The following is a 16,992-nucleotide window of genomic DNA, read 5'->3' as shown; positions in this document are numbered from 1 at the left end:
CCAACTTATGAGCTCACTTAAGTGACTTTTCCATATGAATGGCTGGTCTTAGCTCATGCTTCATGACTTCCTAAATCCTCTCAAACAGGCAAGAGCTGACTTCAGTGAGCCCCAGGCCTGGCACTAACAGCAGCCAGCCAAGATTCATAGCTTGGTTTCACTGGGAATCTCCAAGCACAGCACAAGTAGCAGCCATCGCAGATTGCTTTATAGCTTAGGCAGGATACCTTGGGAAAAACATAGGTGGGGCCAGACCTTGGCCTGCACCACTTTGGAAACCCCAGTGGATAGCTACAGACCATGTTGGAGCACCGCCACCCTGCCCCTGCACAGCTGATCCCTCATGGAAGGTGGAGCTTGGTGGTCATTGGTCATAGCTACTGCTCACAGGTTATTGGCCTGGGTAAATCCCTCCCATTAATCTGCTAACAGTAACTAAGGTTCAACTACGAGAGAGGGTGGACTCAGCCTACATGAAGGCTGAATTTTGAGTACCCAGATGGATGATAGGTGAGGCTATGCCACTGAACCCTACAGGACACCTACTACATTAGGCCACACTACCAAGACATGGAATCAAATTAGTTCTACAAAGTACATAGAAACAAACACAGGGAGGCTGCCAAAATGAGGAGACAAAGAAACATGGCCCAAATGAAAGAACAGAACAAAACTCCAGAAAAAAAACTAAACAAAATGGCAATAAGCATTCTATCAGATGCAGAGTTCAAAACACCAGTTATAAGGATGCTCAAGAAACTGAGTGAGGATTTTGACAGCATAAGAAAGATTGAGCCAGAAACAGAGGATACACTAATTGAAATAAGAATATTTTACAGGGAAACAATATAATGGATGAAGTGAGAATCAAATCAATGATTTGGAACATAAAGAAGCAAAAAGCAACTAATCAGAACAACAAAAAGAAAAAGAATCCACCCCCACCCCAAATGAGGATAGTATAAGCAGCTTCTGGGACAACTTCAAGAAGTCCAACATTTGCATCATGGAGGTGCCAGAAGGAGAAGAGAAAGAGAAAGAAATTGGAAATCTATTTGAAAAACAGTGAAATAAAACTTCCCTAATTTGGTGAAGGAAATAGACATGCAAGTCCAGGAAGCACAGAGAGTCCCAAACAAGATGGATGTAAAGAGGCCCACTCCAAGACACATCATAATTAAAATGCCAAAGTTTAAAGATAAAGAGAGAATCTTAAAAGCAGGAAGAGAAAAAGTTAGTTACCTGCAGGGAAGTTCCCATAAGATTGTCAGCTATTTCTCAAAATAAACTTTGCAGGCTAGAAGAGATTGGTGAGAAATATTCAAAGTCATGAAGAGTTGGGATCTACAGCTAAGATTGCTCTACCCAGCAAAGATGTCATTTAGAATTGAAGGGCAGATAAATAGCTTCCCAAACAAGAAAAAACTAAAGGATTTCATCATCGCCAAACCATTATTATATGAAATGTTAAAAGGACTTATTTAAGAAAAAGATCAAAACTGTGAGCAATGAAATGGCAATAAATACATATCTAGCAACAATTGAATCTAAAAAACAAACTAAGCAAATAAGAAGAACAGAGATAGAATCATGGAGACAGAGAATGTTTTGATTGTTGCCATATGTAAGGGGGTTGGAGTAGAATGGGTGAAGAGGTGAGGGGATTAAGAAGTACAAATAGGTAGTTACAGAATAGCTATGGGGATGTAAAGTATGGTATAGGAAACGGAGTAGTCAAAGAACTCATACACATGAGTCATGAACATGAACATTATGGGATAATTGCCTGAGGGAGTGGGGGCTTCTGGGTGGAGGGGGGAAAAGGGGGAAAATGAAGACAGATGTAATAGCATAATCAATAAAATATAATTTTAAAAAAGCAAATCAATCTAATACATAGGGAAAAACACAAGAGACAACTAAAATAGGGTGACAAAGAATCAACTACAAAACAAGAAAATTTTTATTACTTAAATGAACTGGGGATCTCCCTGTAACATAGCAATAATTTTTTTTTTGCATCTTACCAATTTATTCAAACATCCTCTGGGTTCCTACTTCGTGTCAGGGCCCATTACAGGTGTAGTTTACTGTCCCCAGTCTTCCAAGCTTTTCTCTCCTTTACTCCCAGCTGGATGCCCCTCAGCACCTGTGCCTCCCTCTGCTTTCCTTCTACTTTCTGGACAAAAGGAAGAAAAGACTATGCGAGATGAGCCTTTAATCCATTCCAAAATAATTCTGTATCTGTTTCGTTCTCTCTCCCTATCTGAGATGATAAACTGAATTCTTTTGAAGTGTAAACTGAGGTATGCTTGTGCTCTCAGTCCTCTTTGTTTTCTCCCTTCTGGTTGCTATAAGCGTCTGGAATTAAGGATTTTCTCCTTTAATTATCTGTGTTTAGCTTAAACATTTTTAATGTTCTCTTCTCCCCAATGCCTGCAGATGTAATCTTCCATGTGCTGAAAACAACACAACGCAAGACAAAACAAAAAACATCAAAACTCCCCAAACTTTCATTTGACCTTGGTGCAACTCAGCCTATTTTTTTCATCGTTTTATTGTTACATGTTTAAGGACAAAACTCCATTTTCTCAATGTCCAGTCACTCCTAGTTCTGCTCTCTTGACTACTGCTGTTCCCTTAGCTCCAGTCCCTGTCATTCAAACTGTTCACTGACAGGCAGTCCTGGCTTCCTAATAGCAAGGCTCAGTGGATTTTTCTCAGCCCTCATTCTCTTAGACTTCTGGATGGCATTTAACACTGTTGATTACCCCTCTCTCTAAAACTCTCCTCTCAGTGTTTTCATAGTAAAACATGTGATTTTTGTCTCATCTTTTTGCTCAAACCTTTTCAAAACAGGTTAGATGGATACCTATACTGAGCTTAGTTTCCAACATGTGTATTGCAGTTTGAAGTGGGCAGGAGGAAATAGTGGGTGTCACCAAAAGTTGATTGTTGCTCAGACAGGCTTGGTAGGATGTTGTCCAGCGATATTAAAATCTTCTTCCACTTGGAAGGTCTCAATATTTGATTGTGTCTGAGGCTGGTTAAAGTAACCAATCTTATGAGAGACAAATGCTCCCTATGTAGTTTTTTCCTCTGCCTAGTTAAGCCCTGACAAATCTTGCCTTTTCCATTCTCTTGATTTTTCTAAGTTTCAACTTTTCCATTTCTAATCCCTTAGATATACTAATTTTGTCATTTAGGCATGGTCAGCCTCTCTCTTTTGACTTTTTACTTTTTCTTTCCTGATGGTATGTGTTGATTTGTCACATTTTTAGAATTCTGGAATGTTTACTGTCAACCTTAAATGTAACTTGCAGTGCTCTGTATAAGAATAAGCCCTACTTTAGTGGACAGGCGTTTCTCTCTTCTTAAACGTAGAAGTTATTTAACGTGATTTGTTTATTTGTTTATTATTTTTAAAATATATATTTTAAAAATATTCAAGTTATTTTTAGACAGAGAGAAAGGGAGGAAGAAAAGGAGAGAAGCATCAATGTGTGGTTGCCTCTTCAGTGCCCTCTAGTGTGGACCTGGCCTGTAACCCAGGCATGTGTCCTAACTGGGAATTGAACCAGCAACCCTTTGGTTCACAGGCTGGTGCTCAATCCACTGAGCAACACTAGCCAAGGCTTAACATGATTTAGCTTATGAAAAGTAAAATGTTTCTGGGAGATTTTATGTTTGTTACTCAAGATGCAGAAAATAGAGTTTATTGTTATATGAGAAGAATTGTCTCTCCACAAATAAGAAGTGTGTATTTGAAAAACATCATCATCTTACTGAGACTGGATAAGAACAAGTTTTAGGTGACTTTTTAGTTCTTATTGTTAGTTGATAATTTTCACAGAACCTTAGGCAAAATATAAAATAAAATAAAATAAAATAAGGAAGTATTGTGAGTTGATGGAAAAAGGAAATTCTATAACAAATAAAAAAAAAAGAAGAGTAAAGTTATTTCTCTGTGGACTTTAACTGTGATTTATGCCTGATTTCAAACATGGCAGATTTTAGTAGAGCCTTAAAATTAGATCCTGCTGCTATAATTTACTTTCAGTTAACCATTTATTGAACCATTAATCTGACACTAAAAATACAGATTAGGGAGATTTCTCTATTTAAAGTTTACAGCCTTTCTCTAATTTCCCTTCTTTCTTCTCTTAGTTTGTACTGCACTTCTGCTCTAAATTTGTTGAAATTGGGTACATTGTGAAGTGCAAAGTCACAATCAATTTTTACTTTGGTATGAAGGAATTTCAGAGTATAAGGTCACTTGGCTAGTGATAAGTAACTCAGGGCAAAAATCCATTCTGAATCTACCAGTAGCCAAACAGGGACAATTTGAGCTTCAAAATTAATCATGATAGAAACATAATAATCCACTAACTAAAATGGGAATCCAGGAATCCATACTGATATACACAAGTGAATGACTGAATAAATATATAAAAGGTAGAGAAAGGAAAGTCTTCTTCAAGCACAATGTCAACCAATAAATGTGATAAATGAGGAAGGAATGATGGGAGTTAGACAATCACTGTTTGACAACTACCATTTCATAATTGCTTCTGTCAGGAATCATCAATGGAAGATAAAGTTAGTGTAGAACTAATGGAAGATAAAGTAAGTCTCAGAACACAACATTAACATACAAATTACTTTCCCCAAGATTATCTAATGATTACAAAGGAAAAATAGTAACTTTATAGTGCTACAATCTGGTAGACACTGCTTTAATCAAATAATCAAAGTTAATGCAGCCAGTAATGGGACCAAGTAGCATCATGTAACTCTGATGTGCTGCTTTGACAAGGACACAACATTGTTTTTATGCTGTTCTGCCAAAAATGCATAAACTGAATCCAAACTGAGGAATTGTCTATAAATAACTGGACTGTAGTCTTTAAAAGAGTCAAGATAATGAAAAACTGGACTTCCAGCCAAGGTGGAGGTGTACGTAGACACACTGTGCTTCTTTGTACAACCAAAAGAAGGACAACAACAAATTTAAAAACAAAAACCAACCAGAACTGACAGAAAATTGAACTGTATCGAAGTCCAACAACCAAGAAGTTAAAAGAAACATTCCTCCAGACAGGTAAGAGGGGCAGAGATGGGTAGCCAGGCAGAGAGGACTCGTGACAAAATGGTGGCTGGCGGACTGGGTGGTCCTACAGTCGCATGCAGATAAACTGGGAGGAACAACTGTGGATCGAGACAGACCATGAAACTTGGGTTCCAGTGCAGGGAAATAAAGCCTCAAACCTCTGATTGAAAACACCACTGGGGGTTGAGGCAGCAGTGGGAGAAACTCCCAGCCTCACAGGAGAGTTCATTGGAGAGACCCACAGGGTCCTAGAATGTACACAAGCCCACCCAACCTTAAATCAGCACCACAAGGACCCAATTTGACTGTGGGTAGTGGGGGAAGTGACTGAAAACTGGCAGAGAGTGGAACAAACAGCATTGTTCCCTCTTGAACCCCTCCCTCACATACAGCGTCACGACACAGCAATGTGGGTTGCCCTGTCCTGGTGAACACCTAAGGCTCTGCCCCTCACATGTAACAGGAGTGCCGAGACAAAAAAAAAAAATGGCCCAAATGAAAGAACAGATCAAACCTCCAGAAAAAATACAACTAAGTGACGAAGAGATAGCTAACTTATCAGATGTATATTTCAAAACACTGCTGATCAGGATGCTCACAGAATTGGTTGAATATGGTTGCAAATTAAATGAAAAAATGGAGGCTAAGCTAAGTGAAATAAAGGAAAGTATACAGGGAACCAATGGTTATGGGAAGGAAACTGGGGCTCACTCAAATCAGTGGAGTGGACCAGAAGGAAGAAAGAAACATTCAACCAGAACAGAATGAAGAAACAAGAATTCAAAAAAAAAAAAAAATGAGGAGAGGCTTAGGAACCTCCAGGACATCTTTAAATGTTCCAACATCTGAATTATAGGGGTACCAGAAGGAGAAGAGGAAGAGCAAGAAATTGAAAACTTATTTGGACAAATAATGAAGAGAACTTCCCCAATCTGGCAAAGGAAATAGACTTCCAGGAAGTCCAGGAAGCTCAGAGAGTCCCAAAGAAGTTGGACCCAAGGAGAAACACACTAAGGCACATTATAATTACATTAGCCAAGTTTAAAGATAAGAAGAGAATCTTAAAAGCAGCAAGAGAAAAGGAGACAGTTACCTACAAACAAGTGCCCATCAGACTGTCAGCTGATTTTTCAAAAGAGACCTTGCAGACAAGAAGGGGCTGGAAAGAAGTATTCTAAGTCATGAAAGGCAAGGATCTACATCCAAGGTTGCTCTATCCAGCAAAGCTTTCATTTAGAATGGAAGGGCAGATAAAGTGCTTCCCAGATAAGTTCAAGTTAAAGGAGTTCATCATCACCAAGCCCTTATTATATGAAATGTTAAAGGGACTTATCTAAGAAAAAGAAGATAAAAAAATATGAACAGTAAAATGACAACAAACTTACAGTTATTAACGACCACACCTAAAACAAAAACAAACTAAGCAAACAATTAGAACAGAAACAGAACCACAGAAATGGAGATCACATGCAGGGTTATCAACCTGGGAGTGGGATGGGGAGAGAGGGGGAAAAGGTACAGAGAATAAGTAGCATAAATGGTAGGTAGAAAATAGACAGGGGGATGTTAAGAATAATATAGGAAATGTAGAAGCCAAAGAATTTATATGTATGACCCATGGACATGAACTAAAGGGGGGGAATATGGGTGGGAGGGGGTGCACAGGGCAGAGGGGAATAAAGGGGGAGGGAATGGGACACTTGTAATAGCATAATCAATAAAACATATTAAAAAAAGATAATGAAAAACTGATTAACTGCCCCAGATTAAAGGACACTAGATACATGACAATTATATGTAACATGTAATGCTGGATTTGAGACTGGATTTCAGAAAAAAAGAGGCCATTGTTAAAACAATTGATGGGCCCTGGGTGGTGTGGCTAAATGGATTGAGGGCCAGCCTGCAAACCAATCCTTGCCTTTCATGATCCTTTTGGGTCTTGGGTTGGATTCCCAGTCTGGGCATGAGCCTGGGTTGTAGGCCAGGTCCCCAGCAGGGGGTGCATGAGAGACAACCACACAGTGATATTTCTCATTCTCTCTTTCTCCCTCCCTTCCCCTTTCTCTAAAAATAAATAAATAAAATATTTTTTAAAAAGTGATTGTATTTTCCTATGGACTGTGAATTAGACAATGGTGTTGTATCGATGCTAAATTACCTGATTTTGATTATTGTGCTGTAATTACATAAAGGAATGTCATTGTTCATAAGAAATGCACATTGGGGGTGGGGCGGTGGAGTGTTGTGGGCCGCGGAGCTGCAGCACCTCACCAGGTTGGGCTCTCAGGTGAAGCAGCAGAGGATGGAGAATGCTCTGGACCAGCTCAAGCAGTTCACCACCGTGGTGGCCGACAGGGGCCACTTCCACGCTGCCGACGAGCACAAGCCCCAGGATACCACCACCAACCGGTCCCTGACCCTGGAGGATGCACAGATGTCTGCCTACCAGGAGCTGGTGGAGGAGGCCCTCGCCCACAGCAGGAGGCTGGACGGGCCACGAGAGGAACAGATCCAAAATGCCATTGATAAGCTTTACGTGCTGATGGGGCAGAAATACTGAAGAAGATTCTGGGCCGCGTGTCCACGGAGGTAAATGCGAGGCTCTCCTTCGACAAGGACGCCATGGTGGCCCCGGGCCAGGCGTCTCATCGAGCTCTACGGGGACGCCGGGGTCGCAAGGGCCAGGTTCTGATCAAGCTCTCGTCCACCTGGCGGGGAATCCAGGCTGTAAAGGAGCTGGAGGAGCAGCACGGCATCCACTGCAACACGACGCCGCTCTTCTCCTTCACCCAGGCTGTGGCCTGTGCCGAAGCAGGGGTGACGCTCATCTCCCCCTTCGTGGGGCGCATCCTTGATTGGCGTGTGGCCAACACAGACAAGAAAGTGCAAGAGCCCCTGGAGGACCCTGGGGTGAGAAGTGTCACCAAGATCTACATACAAGAAGTTTGGCTATAAGACCGTCGTCATGGACGCTTCCTTCCGCGTCATGGACGCTTCCTTCCGCGTCAAGGTGAAGTCAAGGTGCTGGCAGGCTGCAACTTCCTCACCATCTTCCCCAAGCTCCTGGGGAAGCTGCTCAAGGACGGCAGCAACCTGGTGCCTGTGTTCTCGGTTAAGGCAGCCCAGGCCAGTGACCGGGAGAAGACCCACCTGGATGAGGAGGCCTTTCGCTGGCTGCACAATGAGGACCAAATGGCTGTGGAGAAGCTCTCAGACGGGATCCAGGAGTTTGCTGCCGTTGCCGATGCCGATGCCGTGAAGCTGGAGCGAGTGCTGGCGGAGCGGATGTTCAGCGCAGAGAACGGGAAATACCCTGAAGTTGGGTAACAGGTAAGTGTGGGCTTTGAGTCTGGGTCTGATTTACACACGCCGGCTGATGAATCTTGCTTTTTTCTTTTTTCTTTTTTTTTTACCGATTGGAGCAGGGGCAGATCATAGATTTCTGATTTTATGCAAAACGTTTGCCTAATGCATTAAACAGTCACTTTTTTTTTAAAAGAAATGCACATGAAATATTTCAGGGCAAATAATGATGGTTGCAACTTAATTTCAAGTGGTTCAGAAAAAACGTGTACACGTACACACATGCAAAGAGAATGATAACAAATTGTGCAAAATGTAAACACTTGGTGAATCTGGGGAAAGAGTAGACAGGAATGCTTTAGGTGATTCTTGCAACTTTTCTGTAAATTTGAAATTATCTGAAAATAAAAGTTACCAAATAAACATAATCCTGATTTGGGGGTGTGAAGTTTTCAAGTAAAAATTTTTATTGAACTATAGTATGTATACAGAAGAGTGCACACATGAAAGGCATCCAACTCAACACATTTTTATGAAATAAACCCCCATGTAATCATAATCTGGGTCAGGATCTAGAGCATTACCTACATTCTGGGAGCACCCTTTCTAGTCATTAGCCATCCTTTCTCTGCAAAGGTAACCTTTATCTGACTTCCGTTATCATAGTTTTGTTTTGCCTGTTTTTCAAAGTTGTATACATAGAATCATACCATATGATTATTTTTTGTGAGTGTTTTTTCCAACATAATATTTTAAGTCATTTCTTGCTGCAAGTAGCTGTAGTTCATTTGTTTTCTTGTTCTTTAATATTGCATTGTATTAAACAAATCATGATGTTTGCCCTTTCTACCATTGTTGGACACTTGGGTTGCACGGCAGGCCATCTCTTATGTGGCCCCCAATGATCCTTGCCTTCTGCTTTCCATGAGCTTGTGTAATATTCTCTCCTTGAGTGTGAACTGGACCTTGTGACTAGCTTCTAATGAATAGACTATGGCAAAAGGGATAGAATTTCACTTCTAAGACTAGGTTACAAAAAGACTATGGCTTCCATTCTGACCGATTCTCTTGGGAAACCAGTGCTACATCATGAGGTGGCCCTTTGGAGAGGTCCAGGTGGTGAGAGGCTGAGGCCCCAGTCAGACCTTGAGAAGATTGCAGCCCTGGCCGATGGCTTGACTGCAACATCATGACAGACCGTGAGGGAGTCTTGAAGCTAAGCCACACTGCATTGCTGACTCACAGAATCAGTGAGATACACGTTTGTGTTATTAGCTGTTAACTTTTGGGGTAATTTTTTTTGTTGTTGCAGCAGTTGATGACTAATACAAACTATTTTCCTAGTTTTGACTATCACAAGCAGTATTGCCCAAATCTTATATGTATAGTGTACTTATGTGGTTATTTCTTTTGAGGTGTATATCTAGGAATAGTATGGCTGGCTCATAGGGTATATTTATGTCAGCTTACAAACACTGCCTTAGAGTTTTCCAAAGTAGCCATATCATTTTATACCCGTACCAACAGTATGAGAGAGTTTCTGTTCTTCCATATCCTTGACAATACTAGGCATTATCAGTTTTTTAAATTTTAGATATTCTAATATTTCATCTTTAAAATATTTTACTTTGAAAAAATTCCAAACTTAGAGAGAAGTTGCAAGAATACTACACAAAACTTTCATATTCTCTTTACTTAGGTTCCTTAATTGTTAACCTTTTATCACATTTCTCTCTTCCTCTAATGTATATGATGATTCTTTGTCTGAGAATAAGTTAAGAACAAGCTGCAAACATGATGACCCATTCCTTAAGTATGGCAGTGTATTTTTCTCCTGCAAGAGCACTTTCTTGAGCAATTATAATGATCCCAATCAGAAAATCAACTTTGCTATAACACTATTATTCAACCCACAGATCCTGTTAAAATTTTGCCAACTGTCCCATTCTCTCTCTCTCTCCTTTCTGGCCTAGAATCTAATTCACTATCATTTAGTTGTTATGCATTTTAGTTGTTATGTCTCTTTAGTCTTCTGCAATCTAGAAAATAGTTCTTACATAGTTCCTTAATGTTTCCCTATCTTCCATGACCTTGGCAGTTTTAGAGTGTACACTTTTCCTTCTTGATTGGGGTTTGTCTAGACTCAGGCCATGAATTCTTGGTAGAAGTACCCCCCAAGGACGCTGTGCTCTCCTCAGTGCATCACTTCAGGAGACATCCAAAGTCAACCAGTTCTATTGCTAGTAAGGTTAACCAAGATCCCCTTGTTAAGTTGGTATGTGCCAAATTTTTCCACTGTGAAGTCATCATTTTTCCATTTGTGATTGAATAGTATTTTGTGAGGAAATAGTCCAAGATTATCCCTACATCCTGTTCCTCAGCAAACCTTTCTCACCGATCTTGGTAACCATTGATGACTCCTGCCACCATGATTGTTGCCACATGGTTGTTTTCAAAGTCCATCGTTTCTTCTACATTATTAGATGACATACTGCTGTAAGGAGTTTTCATTTCTTCCTTATTCAGTCATTCTTTCACTCATTTATTCACATTAGTATGGATTTATGGTCAGTGGATTAGTACCTGCTACAATCATTAGTATGATAATCAGACTATCCCAGTTTGGGCCAGTAGGAACCCTCTCAAGCTCAGCCCCACGTCCTTTGGCCACATGCCCATCATTCTTTGAGCACTTACTTATTTTCTGCTGCAGTTGAGTGTTCTAAGCTCATCTTATGCCTCAGTACTGGAATCAGTCATTTCTCTGAGGAGCCCTGGTTCCTTTTAGTAAAAGATGGTGTTTTGAAACCAAGATATGGATGTTTAGCATGTTCATTGTACCTATGTGTTACACGTATACATTGATATCTATATATCTATCATCTGTTTATCATATGTCTATATCTTTATCATCTATCTATCTTCATCCTTCAAGTGATCCATCACATCAATACCTCCAATTCTAATCCAATACCTCAGGTTTTTTTCTGGTTTTTCCCCATTCCACCTATGTGTAAATCCCTCTTTAGGCCTGAGAAACCTCAATGTATTTACTTATTTCTCAATCTTCATGTATGTAGTCAATCTTCCTCTATGTAGCCAGTCTCCAGACCACAAAGACTTCCTCCTTGGCTAACCTTCTTCTTGGCCCTGCCAACTTCTCAGTCCCAGACATTTCCTTGGCCAGTTTCCACCTTGGTTTGCTGCCTCCTTGTGGCTGCTTCTTTGCTGGCCACACTGCCACCTTCAAGGGACAGGCAAGGAAAGCTGTGGAATAAAAAGAGGAAGAGCCACCCTGATATTTTGATTTTTAGGCCAGTGTTTTATTTATTGGGTTTCTTAGGGAGAATCCAACACTCTTCAGGAATTTATGCACACTGAGAATTTGGCCTCTTAGATATCCCAGTATGCTGGGTATTTTATGACTTCAAATGACTAATATTAGCAGGATTCAGCATTGTTTAATGAGGATAGGGGGATGAGAAACAGCAGGAACAGATGTGAAAGAAAATGTGGGGAAGGAAGATAAACAATCACTTCAGCTGGGCATAGACAGAGCTCAACTCCAGTCTTAGTTTCACAGTAAGAATGGATCTCTCAGTGCTCCTGCCCCAGACCAGGAGCTCGCCATAGAAAGGCTGGTTTGGGTTAAAGTGGGGATGGAAGGTGTGTTTTCAGATGCATCCTAGGGAGGAATGCACATTTTAGATTGTTTTGAAATCAACTTGACCTTCCCAGATGCCCTGTGGTCAGGCTAGACCTATCAGGCACCTTCAGGCTAACCAGACACCTGACCTCAGGCTGGGGTCAAAATGGCCTCTCTCGGGCAAAGAAATCCACATGAATCTCCTCAACTCTAATCTAATCCAATCTGATTGGACCTAATCTGATCTGATCAATCTAATTTAATCTAATCTAATCTCTTCCATTGCTATGTTATTTGCTAATAAGCTTTTTGATCCACTTGACAGAACAACTCTCTTCCATATTTTGTCAAATAAATTAGACAGAATAAGTTTGACGGTCTGGAATTGAACTCTGAAAAGTTAGGTGGCATTTATCTGATGTTATAAAGTTACATATTGTTACTGGTTCAAAGTCTGCATGCCTGGTGCTCTGAAATGCCAAAACACAAAATGTCAGTTTGGAGTAAAAAGGAAAGGTTTATGCACTGAGAAGGCCCAGCTGGAGAAGGTGGGGGTGTCTTATTATAGCTCCTGCAAATCCATTTTAAGAGAGCCTAGAATTCGGGCATCTTTTATATCAAAGCAAGGGAGGAGTGGTGAGGCAAGAGGTGGATGAAAGCTGCAGACAGCTAGGTACCAAGGCAGGGATCCACAGAAGAGCACAAAATTTCTAAATCCCTTTGTTCCTGGCCCATCCATAGACCCACTCTGATATGAGTTGGGTCTAGAGACTCTTGCTACATAATTTTCATCTCTTGGGAAAGGTGTCTTTTGACTAGGGGCTGTCTTTGCAAAATCTCAAGCCTCCAGCAAAATTCCTCTAGCTAATTAGCACTTGTATAGCATGAGCTATTAGCCCAAAGTCCTAGGGAGAAGTGCAGTCTACAATTAGGATAGTTACAGAGAGCAAACATTTCACTCTGCTACAACATGACACATTTTGGTTAATATCTGTCAACATGTTATTGGATAGGGGCCTGGTGCTGAGTGGGTCTGCCTAGGGCCAGCCGGTAGTGTGTGGGTTCTTGACTTCATGTAGGAAAGATTTCACAACACGAGTCCAGGTGACTCTGAGGGCACATTGATCAAAGCTGGGGACAGTAAAACAAGGGAGGTCTTAGCACAGAGGAAGCAACAGGAGAGCCTGGGCTGGGCTGCCTGAGCTCACTGGGAAGTCAGAGAAAAGGGGCCTTGGGGACAGGTGCAGGGGATCAGCCTGGGATGAGCTTCTGCAGCCCATTGCCTTCGAGTTTAGGAGACACATGTCTGTGGGGCTAAGAGGTGGGGGAAGAAGAAGGGAAAGGAATGGCTGGGGCTTCTCCCCAGAAAGAGAGTGCACATGCTGGGTCCTTTGTGTTGAGGCTTTTATCTCTCTCTTGCAGGTGGGAATCTGAGGGGAGGGTTTCAGCAGATATTCATCAGTTCTCCAGGTGTGCTCTTTCAGGTGGCCTCCACTGATTGGTCAGTGCCAGGACAGGGTCATTAGTCGTTGAAGTTGATCCTGGTGTCACCCACCTGGTTTTGCTGCTTTTCTGGGCCTGGAGCTGAAACACAACTGAGGCCTAGATGTCATCTCCAGGGTGGGGAAGGCCAAGGAAAAAAGGTTACCCTAGGTTATCGTCCTTATTTTCCCAGTTTTGCCCCCTGCCAGGGCTTTCTGCCTTGGGGACTGCCTGCACCTGGCTGTAAATTGCTTGGCCGTTGTGTTCAGCTATATCTCTGTTTCCCTATTCCACTTGCCAGAGAATTTTCCCAGCTTCTTGCTATCCTGCCTCAAGCAGACAACACCAATTAGCAAATTCATGAATTAGGGTAATGTGAAGGACAATGATTTGTTTGATATAGTCATTATCCACAGTCTGCAAGACTAGTTGTTTGGGTAATAACTGCCCAGGTCCCATTTATCTGGCTGTCTAGAACTGAGGCTAAGAGTTTGTATCCTGATGACACTCTTAGGAGGTGTGTGTCTTTAGGCTTGTCAGCTACCTTTCCTGTGCTTCCGGTCCCTCCTCTGTGAAAGTGCACGTGGGGAAACTGTGTGGTCTCACTGAGGTAACACACACAATTTTCAGAGGGGTGCCTGGCACACGAGAAGCACCCAATAAGTATCAGTGAGTGATGACTGTTGTTATTAACGTTTTAAGCTGCAAATTCATCCTTAGTAAAAAAAATTCTGCAACAAATCTAATCAGCTTTCTTGTCTTGGTGCTCCCATAGACATCGTGAGTTTATTATTTTTTACTAATAAAAATGTATAGCGAGCACCTCCATTTGCCTCTCCACTAGTTTGAAATAGATGAGATTGAGTTGGTTCATTCTAGAAAAATAGCTGGTTGGGTCCAGCTACAGTTCTCTTCAGCTCCATCAATGTTTTCAGTGTTAGCTCACTGGGAAGTTGAAACTGCTCTTTACAGATAGGAGCATTCCACTAGTGGGACCCAGTGTCTCTTGAAAACTTTTCATTCATTGTGGTCTGTTTAGTTGCTTCAACTCCAGAAGAGTTTCCCTGCCAAGCAAAAGAGAACTGAGCAATTTCAAACTTATACTTAACTCCCATTTAAAAAAAGCCTTCTTTCAATGGATACAGGTGATGTGATGTTGAGTGGAGCTCTGAAATGGGAGTCAGAGGGGCTCCCACTTCCAACACTGCATCTATTTGCAAATATCTATCGTGCACCTTCTAAGTACCCAGCAACATGCCTGCTGGACATTGAGGGGATGCAAAGAAAGAGTTCAAACAAGTGGACCTTCCTCTCAGAGAACTTGCAGCCTGGCCAGAGTGAAAAGCAGCTGTAATACGAGGCTGAATGAAGTAAATGCGGAATCTAGCATCCCATGGTATGCTGAGGGGAAGAAGTTATAATAAGGGGCAGGGAAAAGGAGTCCTGGGCAACCAGCACCCCCTCCATCATTGTGTGCTCGCCTTTGTACAGGTATGCTGTGTTTGTTTTGTTCTATTGTACTTTGCTTTATTCTGCTTCACAGATACCGTATTTTTTTACAAATTGAAGGTAAAACCCTCCACCAGGAAGAAAAGGACTTGCTGAAAGGTTAGCATTTTTTTTTAGCAATAAAGTATTTTTAAATCAAGGTATGAACATTTTTAGACATAATGCTAGTATTACATATTTTTAAAAATTCTTTTAATTTTTTAACTTTTTGTTTTATTATTGCTCAAGTACAGTTGTCTCCACTTTCCCCTCACCACTGCCCCACACCCTAGTCATCCTCACCTCCCATTCTTGATCTTACCCCACTTTGGCTTTGTCCATGTGTCCTTTCTACATGTTTCTTGATGACCCTTTCCCATTTCCCTCCCATTACCTGCCCCCACCTCCCCTCTGGTTACTGCTAGTTTGTCCTTAATTTTAATGTCTCTTATTATTGCATACTTAATAGATTACAGTATAGTGTAAACATAATTAAAGTTTTTTTTTTTTAATTCTCACCTGAGGAAATGTTTATTGATTTTAGAGAGAGAGAAATACCCATCAGTTGCCTCCCATATGTGTGCCCACCAGGGATTGGACCGCAACCTAGATATGCGCCCTGACAGGGAATTCAACCCCCAGCCTTTTGGTGTACGGGATGATGCTCAAACCAACTTGTCAGGATGGGTGGGGTAGGACAAAAGGGCGGCTGGACTACAATCCATCATGGCGGCTGAAACAAACGTGGCATCTGAACTATGACCCGGAAGAGACGGCTGACGTCAAACCAGGGCGCGAGGAGAACCACCAATGATATGTTGCTGCTTTGTGTGGAGGGGACCAATCCCCAGCTCCCACAAAGAGAGCTGACCAGGATAAAACCCCGCCATATTCCCTGCTCGGTGCAACTTCCTCGGCCCCACCGTGCGGATGGGGGGCTTCGCCCAGGAGCACAAACCCCCAAAATAAAGCTCTATTCTGCCCGATTTTGTGGCTAATTGGCTTTTATTCCTCGGGAGAGTCTAAGGAAACCTTACACAGCTGAGCCATCTGGGTAGGGCTAAACATAACTTTCAGATGCACTGGGAAACCAAAACATTTGTGTGACTCACTGTATTATGCTGATATGGAACCAAACCTGCAATATTTCAAAGGTTTGTCTGTATTATAAGGTCTGGAAGCCTGGGCATAGTATTCCCCAGACTCCTTTGCTTTCAGGGTTCTTGTTGTAGTCTATGTTCTGTCAATTTGGCTTGATTTGGAAAGTAGAAGAGAAGAAGTAATTTTTCCCTCTCTTCTGACAGTGTTGGTAGGTGAATGTGTGGGCTTCCTGGACACCAGCTTTTGCAGTGGCCCTGGGGCCATTTCATCGGACTTGGGCTGTCTGCATGGCTTCCAGGAGCTTCCTGACTGCATGGAAGCAGCTCCCCTCTCTCAGTGTGTACTGGCTGATGAAAGTAGGTCTTCTGCAATGCTACGCTCTTTTTTACCTCTGAGCCTTTACTTATCTGTTTCCTCCTCTCTGTCACCTAATTTGTCTTCCCTCCCATCTCTTTTGTATTTTACTCATCTTTATGTCCCAGCAATTAGTCAGCAACTCTTGCATATCAATTAATCAATCAAATTTTGGAGGCAGATTAGATGGAGGAATGACTGAAAGAAAAGGAGAGGTTACAGGCTTAGGCAGATCTATAATGGCCTGGGGATGGTGACTATAGTGGAGAGGGTAAGTTATGAATAGTGACAAAGCAGAATAACGATTAGAGGGATTAGGACAAGACAGATAAATAGAAATACAGTCCTTCATTGCAGTAATATCATTGGGTTTCTAATAATCTAAAATATATGAAAAAGACAAGCACCATGGGTTGCCAACTATATGAATATTTGTTGAAGGATAAAGGCTAAATATGGAATGAGTGGGGAAATGGGTCTGCCATGTCTTGAGGGTATGGAGAAT

At 41.7% G+C, this 16,992-nt stretch overlaps 1 pseudogene; it reads left to right on the top strand.

The window, feature by feature from the left end:
- The first annotated feature begins 7,307 nt into the window (after window positions 1–7,307).
- LOC123820414 lies at window positions 7,308–8,440 on the top strand (annotated as a pseudogene).
- Window positions 8,441–16,992: the final 8,552 nt, after the last annotated feature.

This window comes from Phyllostomus hastatus, unplaced genomic scaffold (assembly GCF_019186645.2).
Source record: "Phyllostomus hastatus isolate PE091 unplaced genomic scaffold, TTU_PhHast_1.1 phas_contig_348, whole genome shotgun sequence".
Taxonomy (NCBI): domain Eukaryota; kingdom Metazoa; phylum Chordata; class Mammalia; order Chiroptera; family Phyllostomidae; genus Phyllostomus; species Phyllostomus hastatus.
This window is presented reverse-complemented; position numbering and strand designations above follow the sequence as displayed.